At 43.2% G+C, this 18,154-nt stretch overlaps 1 protein-coding gene across 2 annotated transcripts in view; it reads right to left on the reverse strand.

Moving 5' to 3' along the window:
• The window catches only part of LOC126298276 (LIM and SH3 domain protein Lasp), a 151,530-nt gene that overhangs the window by 18,931 nt on the left and 114,445 nt on the right, over window positions 1-18,154 (reverse strand). The gene's annotated exons all lie outside the window — the stretch shown is intronic.

Genomic DNA, 18,154 nt, shown 5'->3' on the forward strand with positions numbered 1-18,154 from the left:
AACCCTTTATCAGTGTCACTACAGCGTGCACTTTCTTTGCGTTTTGGTTCTTTAGTCCTCTATTAAAGTCTGAACATTTGAGCAAAGCTAAGGTTTTCGTTAGAAATCCACAGCATTTGCAGTTAAACGATACTGTACAATGTAGCAGTGGTCCAAAGCCACTATTTTAAATTTGGAGAAGAGTGATATTTTTGTCTTATTGTATTGTCTCGCACAAAATCAGTCTGGTGTTCTTCACAACCTGGTACAAGCATTTATTAACATTATGGTATCATATAGCTTTCTTACCCGTTTGTTTGGGACAAATTTTACAACTGATTTTCAACTAACTTCCTGAGGAGTTAGATACTAAAACTTTCAACATTGTTCAGAACTTCACGACTGCAACATTAACTCGATTTCTTGTCTGGTGAGCAGCGGAGGGTACATTGTGTACCACCACCATATCCCTTTTCCCCATTCCAGTCACACATGGGTAGAAAGATTACTGGCAAGTCTTTTGGGCTTAAAGTTTTCTTATTTTTACCTCCACAGCCTTTTCATAGGATACACATAGAAGGAATCAATATATTTGTTCACTGAGGTGAAGAGAAAGTGAAAAATCTGAAATTTACCCCATGTCCCTTTCGTAATGTGATCAAAATATTTGAAAAATTTCAACATGCAAGACAAACACAGAAAACAATTACTTCTTTTTTGTAAATATTTAATATACCACTTTTTAAATCTAACTACCAACTACAATTTTTTTCCTAATCTCTTACAGCTTCCTAGCTCCAGTACAGATAGTCTTTAAAACCTGTGATTGAGAATTTTCAATAGCTATGAAAATACTTTCAAGATTTAAAACGAAAAACATGAGCCGCATGCAATACATAATGCACGAATAGTCCACCTCCTTAATGTTATGTATTGATTGCGATCCACGTTTTTCATTTGACATTTTTCATATATTTTCATGGTTATTAAAATTCACCACCACATATTTTCAGGATTATCTGCATGGAGCTATAAGAAATTATTTTATAATTATTAGTTCGATTTCAAAATGTGGAAGGTATATCAAAAATTTATTTATATTTAAATAAGTATTTTTCACTTCAGTACATTGCTCATAGTGATGCTAATTTGGCCTTCGGTGTTAAGTGAACACACTGTAGACCTTCGTAACCTAGTAAAATTCGAGATACTCGTCGAACCTCTGCACTAACCACTTAGAACAAGGCGACGGCCTATTATATACGCGCACTGCCACTTTACAAAGTAACTCAAGTCGTTTCACGAGTCTGAGAAGCGGCAATTTAAAGCCTCATTCGAATCAGTGCCAACCAAGAGATTTGTCAGGTGGGGAAGTTAAGCTTATTTCCGAGAACTTTCCACCCCTCCCCCGTAGCTCACCCCCTTCATACTTCGTTTCGGACGAAGGAAAGCGCGCGGGCAATGTATACTAAACTCTTTACGTGCGAAGTATTAAGCGCTTTAATTTTTAATGTAATAACTCAAATATCTTAGAACGTCACTGCATATAATCTGCCACTACATACTGGACATAAGCTCGTCCATTTCATTTAGTGGCGTCGTACTTTAATTATTACCATTCCCAACATTCCTTTACCGCCGCCTCCGGCATCAATTTTCTACTTTTCGTTTCTGATTTTTATCTTAAGTGAAACGTTTGTATGGAAAAATGAATACGTATATCGAGATAAAATAATCTCGCGCAGAGATATATATGCGATTACTTGATCGTACAAAAATTTAAGTTTTTGTTACTTAATTTAATAGGGAGGCAGAGAGGCTCAAGAGGACAAAGCGCGTAACTTCGCTGCCGTACAAACAATATATTGAGAAGACACTAAACACGCAGCGAACCGCGCAGATTGCATAGGAGAGGATGCTCTGGCATAGAGAGAACGTCGGCAGCACACAGGAAACTGACACCGAAAAACAGGCAGAGGAATTTAGACATAATGTAGCCTAAAAGCACAGAGACTTGGTCAATACGTGTTAAAGGTGATGAGCGTGTTCACTGAATGAGTCAGACTTTCACCTCGCCTATTGACCTACTTGTGGGGGACACTGTTACTTTCAGCTCGAGCCGCGCAACGGAAAACAAGCCTCAGTTTACCGCACACACCGCTACAACGGCACACGATACGACGAAGTCAGCTGTCAACCATCTACCAAAGAGGGCGGCTTTAACTGTATGCTGCAGTACTATCTCTAACTTTATTTCTGTTTCTATGGTACGCGCAAAAAAAAAAAAAAAAAAAAAAAAAATGTAAACAATCCTTTAGTAATATCTGTAGTGGCCACTCTTGACAACGACATTTCAAAAATCCACATTCATGTCAAAACGCGGAACTAAAACACGCGACATTCGTTTTAAGAGTCCAGCAATCCTACCGTGATACCATGGAGGACGTCCCACAAGCTGTTTAGCAGAAAGCGTTTGGGTGTCGGAAATCTTAGTTTTGGTTCACTGGTCACCAGGGTATAATTTCTAGAACATTTGCCACGCTTTTCCAGGCGAACTATGGCCTTTCTCGTCTTCGTTTGAGCCGGCTGTAGTGGCCGTGCAGTTCTAGGCGCTACAGTCTGGAACCACGAGGCCGCTACGGTCGCAGGTTCGAATCCTGCCTCGGACATGGATATGTGTGATGTCCTTACGTTAGTTAGGTTTAAGTAGTTCTAAGTTCTAGGGGACTAATGACCTCAGTAGTTAAGTCCCATAGTGCTAAGAGCCATTTGAACCATCTGTCTTCGTTTGAGATTAACAATATACTAACATTTAAGCATGATTATATTACAAAACAGTTTAGAAGGTTTACTGACGAATTACATGCGAGACTTCGCTCGCTAGCTTAATATGACGGCGCAGCAACAGGATGGACATCCGACAGAAATGGCAAATCCGCAGGGAGCGAACACGTATCTCTCAAGGGAGGTCTCTCGGCTCTAACACGAATTTGTATTTTAACATTTGCACACAGACCCGGCTCACATTTCTAACTTGCGATGGCGATAGTGCGTTATTGTGTAATTGTGTTGCTCCTGGTTTGTACACAATAGCGCTTGTCGCCTTGGAGGAGGGAGCGTTGACATGCCAGCCAGCCAGCCAGCCAGCCACCTCAGCAAGTAGTTTACGTGTAAAGTACACGTGTGCCAGTACTATCATACATATACAGCAGAAATGAACGAAACCATTGATGTTTGGAACGTTTTAAATACTGTGACACCCAAGTTAAGAAGACGTTATCCAACAGACGAAGGTTTAGGGCAGGATGGTGACACTTTCACAATGTTTTTAGTGGGTCTAATTATTCAGAAACATGAACATTCCTTTGACTGCTCACCTTAAGTTACAATGGATAGCAGAGTGAAGAAAACGACTTTGTAGACGGTAACTAGATTAATACTGTTCAAGATTGTAGTGCTGGTGGCAGTGGCGGAAACAATATTCCTCAGAGGGAAGTTAACAATTCTGGCGACAGTGACCTTTCAATAAGAAAGAAATCCAGGAAGACCAAGATATTTAGGTATGGTATGTTTTGTCGAAGTAGTAAACCAGACAAACTTTCCAGCTACAGCCACAGTACGTTTGTAACAATGATTGAAGTGGATTGAATTGTGAACTCACACCTGATGAGACACTATTAAAAAAATAGTCTTCAGGAGAAAGCATTGGGGTCCTAAACTTAAAAAGGGCTGTTGAAAACAATCTTCCATCAAACACACATCGGGATGTGAACACGAATGGTAAAATGTGGAAAGGCCATTTCAAATCCTTTTTCGTGAACGTTGTTCATGACCAGAAGTACATGTTACTTGGTGAGTGAGTGGGCATAAGGACAATAATAGTAAATGATTCTTTTGCAGGTAAAGATATTGAATGTGTGACCATTCCACCAGAAAAAACAAAATGCGTACACCCTTTGGACCTGTAATTCAGGCAATATAAAATGCATAAGAAGTCTATGTGCAGCGACTTAGACACTAAATTAGAAAATATAATTTTCACAACGAAAATTTATTCTGTTACGCATGACCAGCTGTCTGCTCCTGTTTATTAAACTATGCTCCTATGTTTCTGGCAAGTGGCGTGGGGTATAATACTCCCGCACATCACAAAATGTGATTCTACTATTGTGATTCTGCATATAGTTTCATGCATTTTGTTGAGATACCTTACGTACATTTTCTGAGTCCGATAGTCGGCAAACTAAGAACAACACAATCGAATGCTTTCACCATCCTAATCACAATGATCCATAAAGCTTCTGAATAGAATTGGAACACTGACAAGAGAAGTCTGTCGGCCCGAACAGAAATACAGAGTGCTGTACTTCCAAGTAAGGACAATCCCGCAGCGCAAAGGACTGTCTGAAATTACATTGCCCAAATGCACAGAAGGTGACATTATCTCTGCCGTTAATACGACTCTCTAATCGGGGCCGCCCAAAATTAACTACCAGCACGAACAGCAAAATTTTCGACACCGCCATGCGTTCATCCTAAGGCTGTGTTCCGCAACCTCAATAACGAGACTGACCACTTGCATAGATTTATATGCGATCTAGCAGTCTTACGCGAAGAACAGTAGCTTTGTTCCAGAGTGACTAACGCGTACCTGGTGGCATTTTTAATGGCACCATGCCCTACTCCGACTCTCCTTTGGAAAGAGTCCCCGTTATTAACCGGTCGATGGTCCTGTGCTGGGCAGAGTACCTGGGGAGACTTTCACTCTGCTATGCAGTCACCGCGAGCTCCAGGCTATTCCAACTTATCTCCCCAGCTTTCACGAGCAACGCTATCTCCGCCGCTAGCAAACACCAATGTCGTCACTCTGTGACAAACAGCCCTTGCTGCACAAATATGGACGTAACGAGCCGTAGCTATGCTAATATCCGCAAAGCTATTCTAATACGACTGTCACTAAAAAAAAACGCGATGCTGCTGGGATGTAATGCCATAGGTGATCCAAGACCGCGAGCACACTGCACACAAGGACCAAAGGAAAATTGTAAAAAGTAGCCTGCCTATCAGAAATACAGTTAAGTACTGCGCTAGATTTATTTCTTGCAAACTGTTTACCACTGGAAACAAACCTGTATCGGTCATATACGCTGAACACACAATTATTTCGAACCACGAAAATTACTTGATTACGAGTAATAAAAATGTAATATGCAGACTAAAGAGTCACATGACTTATCACTTTATAAATATCTACTGTATAACGACCAAGTTATCGTAAAATGACTCTCTTAGCGTACAGCATTTGTTCGTTTAATGGCCTGTCATTACAGTCTCATCCCGTTTTGTGGACGCAGCATATTTAACACAATTTGCCTACATTTCACGTGTTATGACAAAAGCTATGTGCAACATTAAATATACGTGCTCAAACGGAGCCTTATACGATATAGCAGTCTTAAGGATGTCTTGTCTGGATAGCTTCGAGTACAATCGCTCAGTATCATCACACAGTAAAGAAACGCTTCTCCCTAGCATGTTAACTGAATACTGTTGTAGCTCCAGGATTCAACACTGTTTGTTGTTAGTCTTCGCTTGCTTACGAGTAGAAGTCTTGCACTGATTGATCTGGGGCATGGCGACCCCTTGGCAGAATAGAAGAGAGACGGTAACCAATTGCGTAGACGAGCAAATACCAGCAGAGGGCGCTGATAATTTTACGATCACTGCACAGGATCTATTCCAAGAGTATGTGAATAGGGTCGTCCGCAACCAAGAACAGCATGAGAAGCTGGAAACCTCTTACCTACAGTAAGTAGAAACAGCATGTAGAGTGCAAGTGCACCTCAGCCCCACTGATATTTGCGAACAGCAACAGTACCTACAACGCAGGTCCGAAACGTCAGCTGTTGTCTTGACAAACGCAGCTTTTATATAAGAAGGCGAATGGGGGGTCTATCCTACGAACAATACGCTACCGTCGTGTTCGAAGTACCTACGTGTACGTTCTTCGACGTATCTGAGCAATGCCCAGTCTCCTAAGTGGTCTACGCCTGGAGACAGAATGGGACATGAATTAATCTGAGCGCAAAATACTCTTGTCTCAGTATCCTGGTGGTGCACTTACGATGTGTAGACGAATCTACAATGGAAGACTTCTGGACCAACATGTTACGGAAAAGTGGTATGGTGCTCGATCGGTGGCATAGATAGCCATACTGCCGCATTCTGGCGTGCGAGGAAATTCTTTCTTTTGTGCAGAACATGCAATAATCCGCAATTCCGTGTCAAGTATGCTTCTTCAAGGCAAAAAGATTGAACAAATAAAATCTTCAGTTTTAAAGATTCTGCCTATCAAGGAATCTTAACACTGATGGCAGGTTGTAGTGTTCACATACTGTACCGAAAAGAGATTAATTATGGTTGCTTCACGTATTTTTTTGGGCTATTTTACTTTGATAGATAAACTGTTCTATTCACGACTATTTCCTGTATCACTAAATTCCGTAACTTACTACTATATCTGAAAGTATCTCTGTAAATCGTGATTTTTACTTAAGATTCTTTAATTTGACCATGTGAAATTAAACTGTTCTTACTTGCATTGGAAGAAAGCAGGAACAGATTCTATAGTCAAGGAATAATACGTTAATTATTTAGATCTCACTTTTGTGAAACTGGTGAAAGGCAGAAAATGACTAACGAAAGCCGCAATTTGTGTGGAATCTGATTACGTAGCATTTTAAGGGACCTGGAATTCCAACTTGCGCTACAACATTCTTATTTTGACAGCAACAGATTAATTCAGAGAGGTTTCGCGTTTGAACTGTCATATGAGTCTTTGGCACATAATGATCGAAATCTTGCTTTATTGTGTGGATAGTTACGAGGACAAATTTAGCGAAGAAATGGATCGCATAGAGAGGCGCAGAACGTTAAACAGACGGAAATTTCACGCGTAGCACTACAGGAAGAGAATAGCAGTTTAACATCACAGCGATGCTGAAGATAAGGATTCACTGACAAAGATACACCAAATCAATGGAAGATACACCAAATCAATGGAAGATAAGCTAAGACATCACACACTTATTGAGAAGTTTCAGGATGCAACAATTCAGAGCGTGTTGTGGTGTTTCGGCCGCATAGCTCAGCGCACACACTTCAGTAAAAAAACAAACCAGATTATCAGGCTGGTTAAGTAAAATATGACGTGGTGTGGTGCAGCGACGGGTCCTGTACTCTAGGGAGTAGAAATGCAATGCGTGCAGCTTCGATGGTCATCTTGAAGTAACTCAAACGAACAAGCACGCAAATGCACAGCTTTTAGTCTTATTTACATGTAGCTCAATGGATTTCGCACTATACGATAAATACGCGTTCATGGCTATCCCGACAGTTATTGGGGGAGGGGAATAATTCAGATTATCTAGGTGCAGAAACAGTTACTTCTGACAATTACACGAATTCTGTGTCTTGGAAAAAAAAAATTCCTGGTCGGCTAGAAGTTTTTCGTAAAAATACCTATTAGGATGGAGTTGACTAAACACTGAAATCGATATGTAATTTTAAGTCTTAAATGGAGAAGTGTGACTTCTTATTCCACAGTCCATAACGTATTTAAGTACGAATTAATTAAATCATTACTTTTCATGAAACACACCAGGCTGCTGACGCTAGTAAGAATGATTTGGAAGAAATTTAACAATATCGGAGAGTAGTTATTTGGTCCCGTGAACGCTATCTGCTGCGTTTTCTGCACGTTAGTACGAGTTTTCTTAGTTATTGGACCTTCGGCCGACGACCGAACTGTGCACTGACAAGTATGTAGCTTAGTTAACTACGAAATTTTTACGGAAGAGAAACGGAACACTGCCTAGAAAGAGGCGAAGCGCCGGCAGAAGGCGCTGTAAGGAATTTCCTGGCTCACTGCGTCTGTGGGAGCGACGACTCCTGCGTGACGTCACACCTCTGCCATTTGCCCGCCGCATCATACGGCTCGCGGCACACCCACCGCCTTCTGTGCAACCAGACGTTTTTTCCCCGCATTATTTTAAAAGCCGCCGTTTCTTCGCAAATATCCAACATTACCTGGCTGTAACTTCAGTACAGTTTCGATTCAATTTTTGATGTGATTACGCGACAGCACTTATCAATTTACTCTGTTTCGGTTTTTATTGCAACAAAACTGGAGAAGGCGGTATTATATTTTCTTTTACTAAATCACTACATCTTGCAGCAACATGACCTACCCGTTTTCATAGTGTGTTGCTGAACTATCAGAGTAAGAGGCTGGATTCTGGTACATCGTTACGTTTTAAGTCGCTGCAGAGCAAAAATTCCATGTTACATTGCTTTTTCGGCAGTGTCATAGGTGTGTTATCACTTTGAGCATTTTTTTTAACACAAATATCGTTCATCAGAATTTAAGATAGTTGGCAGGCACCATTTCCGGTTCGATGCACAGACTACAAGATAAAAATCCTTAATTACACAATTTCTGTGCCCCAGTCACGACGGTGTTCTTTTTTTGACACACTGCTAAGTAGGACTAAGATCATTTCTTGTCCCGCAAGCTGTACTATATTCTGTGGATCGCCAACTCATCAACTATTTTGAATTTTTGCGTCCATTCCGTTTCCACGATTCTTGGAATTCGCGATATCGTTTTTTCCCTTCCTCCGGAAAGTCTGCCTCTTCCGCTAACGTTCCTCCATAGAGATAAGAACACAGAGCAGAGCACTTTTTTCCCAACGTCCGTTCCAAGTCATAGGAGAAGGTCCTTCCTCACTTCTGAGATTTACATTGCGCATAGCTGCAGAGCAGGAAACGTGAGTCACACGTAGCGCTGATGGCGTGGCCAATAAAGGTCACACACAACAAGCAGCGCCGGTTTCGTAACCCGGCGCTCACCAATAATCCCAGATACCGGCTACTCGGTCGTCGTGCTATTTTAGCGCACGCCTCAACAAATGGATACTTACGGTAACAATCTAAAGTAATTTCGTGCCGTGGTGCATTGGGATATAGGCTAGGTAATAGACGACATTACGAAGAACAGCTCGGGAAAAGATAGTGACGTTTATTTCACACGATCTTCAAACAGCTCTACATAACAAACCAAGAAGACAGCGTCGGTCTTAATGTCTCGCCGAAGACGAGGTGTGCCTCAACAGTAAAAGAACCGCTATTGTTTTCAGCAGCACTGAAAGACTGCAGTTGTTTACAGGATTGTGAGCGAACAAAGTATCGTCACTGGACGGTCGTAAGAGACCGCAGAAAGAATGGCCAAATTTCCATCCGGCGAAATGATGAGCAGCTCTCTTTAGATGTCGACAAATTTAAGACTGTCTAATAACTAAGAGAACCGTTTAGTATCTGACTACAACATTAGTCGTCAAAATTTTGAGCACGTCACTTTGTGTACATTGAAGTAACATGAGTCATGGGATATTAAAGGACAGTGCATTGGCGAAGCTGTTATTTGTACTCAGATAATTCATGTGAAAAGATTTCTGACGTGATTAAGGCCGCCCGACGAGAATTAACAAACTTTGTGCGCGGAATGGTAGTTGGAGCTAGACGCATGGGACATTCCATTGCGGAAATGTTTGAGAGAATTCAATATACCGAAACCCCCAGTGTCGCATTTCAGGTATTAACTCTTATCACGGACAACGTAATGGCCGAGGCCTTCCGTTAACGACCGAGAACAGCGGCGTTTGCGTAGAATTGTCGGTGCTAAAAGGCACGCAACTATGCGTGGAATAATCGCAGAAGTTAATGTGGAACATACGACTAACGTATCCGTTAGGACAATGCGACGAAATTTGACGTTCAATGGGCTATGGCAGCATATGACTGACACCAGAGCTTTTGCTAACAGAACGACATCGCCTGCAGGGTCTCGCCTGGGCTCGACCATATCGGTTGGATCCTAGACAACTGGAAAACCATGGCCTGATTAAATTTGTCCCGATCTGGGACCGCACAATAATCCTGGGTCCGGTATGGGGCGACGGCGGGGTGAGAGGACTGCTTTAGCCTGTTGTGGCGTTGTGAACCACTGAGGGCTACGGCGGTGACGAAACCTCTCCATCGTTTCTAGGTCCCCAGTTCCATACAATACAATTTTGGGCAGAAAGGAGGAGAAAGAGTGATTAGGGCGAGTACAGACGCATATACTCAGTTTTCCCTCATTTAATTCACGAATGAGAGAGAGAGAGAGAGAGAGAGAGAGAGAGAGAGAGAGAGAGAGAGAGGCAGGCAAGTGTTCTGATTGCCGGAAGGACGAGGAAGGAAATCCGTCGTGTCGTTTCCAAAGCAAGCATTCGCCACCATGTAGGATTTAAGGAAACCATGGAAAACCTAAATCCGGATGGTTCGAGGGAAACTAACCACCGCTCTTCCCGCTCAGTAACAGGGTATCCAAATGAGAATTTAAATAGGGCGCCGTATTCGTTCCGATCGGTTGGCATCGTTTGATATTGCTCAGCTGTCATCTTTAGATAGTGCAGTTTGTGTATTTTCTTCGTCAAGACGTATTAGAACTAGGAGAAAATTCTTTTGATACTATCCGTAAATTGTAAAATGTAGATTTTCACGGCCGGAAAAGTCACAGTTGATAAAATAGTCGGGAGTATTACGCCGTAATCGACTGGATTTCAGATTAAAACCGAATGTTTCGTATATTGTGTTAACTCGTTCCCCCAGGAGAGAATTTTGTTGCTATTAGTAGCGAGCCAGGGTGTGAATCTAACACTCACGGAAGCTACGATCCCCCTTGAAAATCTACTCCGCAGATGGGGACGAAATGTTCGGCTTAATGTGACATCCATTCAACCACGGCATAATAATCTGCAAAATATTATTAATTGTTATATGCAAGTTGCATACAAATTTCCGTCGGCGAAATTTAATCTATTTATTGAAAACTCTACGAGAAATGTGTGAAGTTTGAGGAAAGTTATTCAGCTGCTGATGTTAAGACACCAAAGCGACGTCGTACCTACCGATCTGCTGAAAATATGAGAAGTATTCGGACACCTATGTAACAGCGAATCAACCAAGATGCCACGAGAGGCGGACAGGCCAGACTGGAAAGAGTCGTTGAATAGTGTGTTGTCAGAACACCAGAAATGGTGGGTCACTAGTCATTTAATGTGATTTGAGCAAGAAATGCACCAGGGACATTTCAATCTTTCTAAAACTGTCCACGTGTGATGGTTGTGGAGTGGAAACGCGAAGAATCAACCACAGGTAAACGAAGAGCAGGCAGATGTCATGTCCTGATCGACAAGGGCGTCGAGCGCTGCGGAGAATGGTGGAAGGAAATAAGGAATATTGTGTCTAACGTCCCGTCGAAATCGAGGTCATTAGAGACGGAGCACAAGCTCTGATTGTGTCATGGATGGGGAAAGAAATCGGCTGTGCCGGTTCAAAGGAACCATCCCGGCATTTGCCTGGAGCGATTTAGGTAAATCACGGAAAACCTAATCTGGATAGCCGGACACGGGTTTGAACTGTCGTCTTCCCTAATGCGAGTCCCGTGTGCTAGCCACTGTGACACCTCGCTCGGTGTTGTAAAAATCATATGAAATCAGCTGAAGGAATCACTCTGGCACAATAACTGTACGTAGAGAGTAAAAAGTAATGTGGTAGAACGGTCGAGCAGTTCATCATAAACTACACATTTCAGTGGTCAGTGCTAGGCGACGCTTGAGGTGGTGTAAAGAGCGACGACACTGGACATTGGATGACTGGAGAAGAGTCATTTGAAGTGATTAATTACGCTATACCCTGCGGCAATCCGGCAGAAGGGTTTGGGCTTCGCGAATGCCCGAAGAAGTTACCTGCCGTCGCGTGTAGTTCCAACAGTGAGGTACAAAGTGGGTGTTACGGTAAGAGATGCTTTTCGTGGTTAGGGTGTGATCCCCTTATTGCGCTTAAGGAAAAGTTAAATGTGGAAGGATATGAGCGCATTTAACAGCATTGTGCACTTAGCACAGTAAACGTACAACCCTGGAACGACGATTGTATACACATTACAATACACCTTGACAAAGCAGTGTGTCATGAAATGGTTTGTGGACAGTAACATCCCTGAAATGGGCTGGCTCGCCCAGATTCCTTGCCTGAACCCACTGTAATATCTTTGGGATGAGTTGGAACGTAGAGTTCGCTTCAGATTCTGGCGTCCGACATCACTGTCTTCTCTGTTTCGGTTCTTGAGAAGTCCCTGCAAAGACATCAGACATCGTAGAAAGTGTCTGCAGTGTAGATGAAGCTATCAAGACGAAAAGTGGTCACACGCCATATCAGTGCCCACTAATAAGTGTCTGGATAATTTTGATCGAATAGTTTATTGTCCCAATAAGTGAGGGTGTACCTCTGAGACACTCGAACACGATTCATCGGCGATGAGAAGAACTAAACATTTAGTGGAGTAATATGCAGCAAATTCTGACGACGGATGTACTTATACATCTCTACAAGGTTCAAATGACACTACAACTGCTGCCAACCGACCATGTGCAAGTCGTGATTTGGCCTGTTTGATTTAAAGCCAATATGCCATTGAAAATTTTGCGAAGAATATCATCTTTAGCCATCAGGCGCATTTACAACGGGGGACAAGCGTAGCAGTCGGATTTGAGGAGGAGGAGGAGATTAGTGTCTCACGTCCCATCGACAACGAGGTCATTCGAGCTCTGTTTAGGAAAGCAAATCTGCAATTCCCTTTCAGAGGAACCATCCCGGCATTTGCGTGAAGCGATCTGGGGAGATCACGGAAAACCTAAGTCAGGATGGCCGTCGTCGCCCTGAATGCGAGTCCAGTTTACTAATGCAGGGTTTGAGGTGACGCGAAACTTCGCCTAACACTTCTACAGCCGATGCACGGACAACGAGGTAATACTGTTACGGTCATCGCAAAGCAACTTTTTCTTTGGCCCGAACTTTCGTGGATGGACTTTGAAAACGTGATTCCTGCAAAATTACGGAAATCTATCCAGAAATGTGCGAAAGTATATTAAAATTTTGTAGAAACCGAGTGAGACTCCGCTAACAAAACGTTTTGTCTGACATTGTCAGAAATTATCTTCCAGGCGTAGGTGCACTGTATACCGTATAGTTTAATATATATTTTAACTTTCCTAGTAACTAACAGTTCATTCAAAATTTAAATTGGGCATTCTTATTGGTGCTTTTACAGTTATGACAATGGAACTCCCTTCGGGAGAACCAGGATTCGAATCCACTTCTATCCGTTTTAAAGTTTCCACGAATTTCCTAAATCGCTTCACGCGAATGACGGGACGGTTCTTTCAAAAAGACCATGGCCGATTCCAGACTCGTCCTCGTCCAATTGTGCTCCCTCCTTTAAGGCTGTCTATAAATTCTAAACTTTACACAACGAAATTTAAATATAGTGGCGTGAATATGTTATACACGCATCTGGGTCGCACGTTAAAAAGCTAATAGGTGAAGACTACCAGATGCAGCTACACACGAGATATCACCCACTGACACTGTTACAGCGGTTCTATGATACTTTTCACGGCTGAGATCCTCTTGGTTCACATTATGTGAAAATGCTTTCGGAAATTCAATCTAAGGGCCCAGAAGCCGGTATCATCTTTTTACCGTTATTAACGTATTCCGAGTTCATAATGTCACAGGCTACATGGAAACAAGGTTAACAATTTGACGAAAAACAGATTCCCTAAATCTAATTTCCTGTTGTTGGAGACGGCAATGCCGAACACGGCTTATTGATCCGTAACAACTAAAACCACTTTCCATATTACCTGATGTAATTCGTTATACATTATTTTCTGTTTCGCTGAATTTCTTTCCATACTGTGGCAGTAAGTCATGAATATACATTCCCGATAGTCTTCCTTTAACCTACACGCGATGTAAAGCTCCTGTGCAAAGGAATGGATAGGAAACTTTTCAATTGTTTCCTATTTTCATCTGAGAAGAGGACGTATTTTAGACCACAGTATGGTGGTATTCAAACATTTATTATGCGACCGGTTGCAGTCAGAGACTAATTTGGCAGCAGATACAATATACAGCAGTAAGAAATTATGCCACACGTCAGCACACCCTCAATATATCCAGTGGAAGTCGTTCGAAAATGCTGCGTTGATTTGTATCAGCTGTTTGGAAAGTAATGTGAAAGTGTGTATTCAATTTCACACAACCTAGACGAAAAAAAAAAAAAAAACAATTTATCACAATATCATAGAAATTTCTTACATCCGAATGCACAATGTAACACGTACGATCTGTTCTCGTAACAGGATATCCGTCCTCTGTAAGATTGAAAAAGCACTGAAAAAAAATTACGTGCAATAAGGATAATTCCATCTCCACAGCCATTGAAATGAAAAATTTTTATTTGCATATTTCCTAATTTTCTACACACGCTTTTTGTTCATGTTGGCGTCTTCCACGCCGTGCATTGTTTACGGTTTGGTATTTCTTAACTGAAAGGTAGCGTAAATGTTCTGATCGCTAGATCGAGGAGTTTTGCCACGAATACTCTCTCATACTACCGGTACCCAGTGACACCCAAATTCCATACTTTTTCCAATTCCTCTTAACTTATGACTCCTGGCATTTACCTGTGGCACAACTAGACAACTTTGCCATATGATCCAATTAGGTCCAAAAGATTCTTGTCGAGGAGGTAACCTCCAGTCATTCCTTGCTGACGAGTAAATCAAAGTTACAAGACTCATGCTTGCTTAAGCAAGATCCAAATCGGGTTACAGCTTTCTATCCGTTATACTGAGCTCTACGTGACGCCGCAATTTGAACTTTCTGTTATTATTCAAACAGTAGCGGTGTTATTACAAGTATTCACAGTAGCTACCTTTAGTAATGTTCAACGACATCAGAAGAATAATACTTCTGTGACCGTAGAGAAAAACTACAACTGCTACTTTCCAGCTTAACAAATAACCTTTATGACTCCATAATACCACGAAGGCAATAATACGAACCCTGAGACCATAAAAATAATGAAAGCTTTATTTTTAGCATAGCTCTACATGGGCGCGAAACCTGGACAGTGGAGAGGACCGAAATGAAACTACACTCCTGGAAATGGAAAAAAGAACACATTGACACCGGTGTGTCAGACCCACCTTACTTGCTCCGGACACTGCGAGAGGGCTGTACAAGGAATGATCACATGCACGGCACAGCGGACACACCAGGAACCGCGGTGTTGGCCGTCGAATGGCGCTAGCTGAGCAGCATTTGTGCACCGCCGCCGTCAGTGTCAGCCAGTTTGCCGTGGCATATGGAGCTCCATCGCAGTCTTTAACACTGGTAGCATGCCGCGACAGCGTGGACGTGAACCGTATGTGCAGTTGACGGACTCTGAGCGAGGGCGTATAGTGGGCATGCGGGAGGCCGGGTGGACGTACCGCCGAATTGCTCAACACGTGCGGCGTGAGGTCTCCACAGTACATCGATGTTGTCGCCAGTGGTCAGAGGAAGGTGCACGTGCCCGTCGACCTGGGACCGGACCGCAGCGACGCACGGATGCACGCCAAGACCGTAGGATCCTACGCAGTGCCGTAGGGGACCGCACCGCCACTTCCCAGCAAATTAGGGACACTGTTGCTTCTGGGGTATCGGCGAGGACCATTCGCAACCGTCTCCATGAAGCTGGGCTACGGTCCCGCACACCGTTAGGCCGTCTTCCGCTCACGCCCCAACATCGTGCAGCCCGCCTCCAGTGGTGTCGCAACAGGCGTGAATGGAGAGACGAATGGAGACGTGTCGTCTTCAGCGATGAGAGTCGCTTCTGCCTTGGTGCCAATGATGGTCGTACGTGTGTTTGGCGCCGTGCAGGTGAGCGCCACAATCAGGACTGCATACGACCGAGGCACACAGTGCCAACACCCGGCATCATGGTGTGGGGAGCGATCTCCTACACTGGCCGTACACCTCTGGTGATCGTCGAGGGGACACTGAATAGTGCACGGTACATCCAAACCGTCATCGAACCCATCGTTCTACCATTCCTAGACCGGCAAGGGAACTTGCTGTTCCAACAGGACAATGCACGTCCGCATGTATCCCGTGCCACCCAACGTGCCCTAGAAGGTGTAAGTCAACTACCCTGGCCAGCAAGATCTCCGGATCTGTCCCCCATTGAGCATGTTTGGGACTGGATGAAGCGTCGTCTCACGCAGTCTGCACGTCCAGCACGAACGCTGGTCCAACTGAGGCGCAAGGTGGAAATGGCATGGCAAGCCGTTCCACAGGACTACATCCAGCATCTCTACGATCGTCTCCATGGGAGAATAGCAGCCTGCATTGCTGCGAAAGGTGGATATACACTGTACTAGTGCCGACATTGTGCATGCTCTGTTGCCTGTGTCTATGTGCCTGTGGTTCTGTCAGTGTGATCATGTGATGTATCTGACCCCAGGAATGTGTCAATAAAGTTTCCCCTTCCTCGGACAATGAATTCACGGTGTTCTTATTTCAATTTCCAGGAGTGTAACAATGGCTGGAAGAAAGAAAATGGCTGGACACCCTTACGACACGAGTTGAAGGTTAAGATGTACTGAGTGGATGCAATCGAAGCGGCAGCCCTGAATATGAGTATGTAAGACAGATCGTTTATATGAGATACAATCGCTACGCTGAAATTATAATATTTGGGAAACATAAAACAACATTAATTATCTGGATGGACCATTTTAAGAGGTCTCTACTAATGCTGGGAAGTAGGGATTTCAGTTGTATGTGTTCTGTGTCCTGCGCTAACACCATCGTAGGACGCAATAACTACAGTCTCCATTACCTTGCACAGAAGCTTTATTTCTCAGTGTTTCGTGTTTCGTCATTGTAGATAGCACATCTAATTTAGATTGGTTGTGATATTGTTTTATCACGTTTACTGGATATCAAACTGGCAGCGATTATGTAACTAGTAACGCAATTGTAGTACCATTGTTACTTTAACAAACTTAGCAAGATTCCTGAAAATTTCAGGAAAGCCTTATTAGTAGTGCTTCATTTTCACTGTTTCCACCGGTGTTTTCCCTTTGTACGTCACTCTGTACTTCAGCTTTTCCGCAAGAACGAGAAACTTTCTCACCATCAGAGCAGAATATAGGCGTGAATAACTATATTTTACTTGGAACACGAAGTTAAGTGTACTGTCTATTGCTCGAGATAATCAGAACTGCCATTAAGGCTCCAATCATAGCGGTGCATCAGCTTTCTAACACCGTCTCTAAAGAGCCACGCCGTGAAGGGCACAAAAACTCTGCTTCTTCTGATACTTCCGTAACGAAAGCGCAGTCACGAAAGTGACTGCATACCCGTTCAACAAACAAGAAAACAGAAATGAAGGAAGATCAGGGTTTAACGCTCTGTCGCCGACGACGTCGTTAGAGACGGAGCACAAGCTCGGATTGAGCAAGATACAGAAAGTAATCGCCCGTGTCCTTTTCAAGGAAACCACCCAGTTTTTGCCGTAAGTGATTTACGTTAAACACGGAAAACCTAAATCTAGATGTCTGGACGGGAAATAGATGCACCATACCCCCGAATACGAATCGACCAATGAAATGCAATTAGAGAGCCACAACCAAAAATGTTTGTGGACTTTAGACCAAAGATGTTTTGACGGTCGATTTCATGGAGCTGATAGGCTCTTCTAATGCAAATGCATACTGTACGACGACGCATCTCAAAACAAACGTGAAAAATGAGCAGCGTTTATGAGAAGGCTTGTTACGCAACAATGTTCTCATCCATCCTACTGTAATAATTCTGCACGGAGGGGCTTTACCTTTGTCGCCAGAAATGAAGTGGTTCGGAAGCGGCGTTCCTCCCTAGGCGGTGTACAACACAACACCGTAACTTTACGGATCAACGAGCACTCTTTTTCTTCAGAAGGCCTAGTTTTCTTTCGTGCAAGTGAGGGATGCAACAGTTGTATGCAGATACAACGAAGTCAAAACACTAACACTGAAGTACTGTCTTGCTAAATCATGGTGTCGGGTACACTTGCTCAAGATTTTTCCACTGGCTCTCTAAGATAACTGCACTAAGATACTTTTTGAGTAATGAGTCTTCTGACGGGTCTGATGCGGCCCGCCATGAATTCCCCTCTTGTGACAACCTCTTCATCTCAGAG

This window comes from Schistocerca gregaria, chromosome X (genome assembly GCF_023897955.1).
Source record: "Schistocerca gregaria isolate iqSchGreg1 chromosome X, iqSchGreg1.2, whole genome shotgun sequence".
Taxonomy (NCBI): Eukaryota; Metazoa; Arthropoda; class Insecta; order Orthoptera; family Acrididae; genus Schistocerca; species Schistocerca gregaria.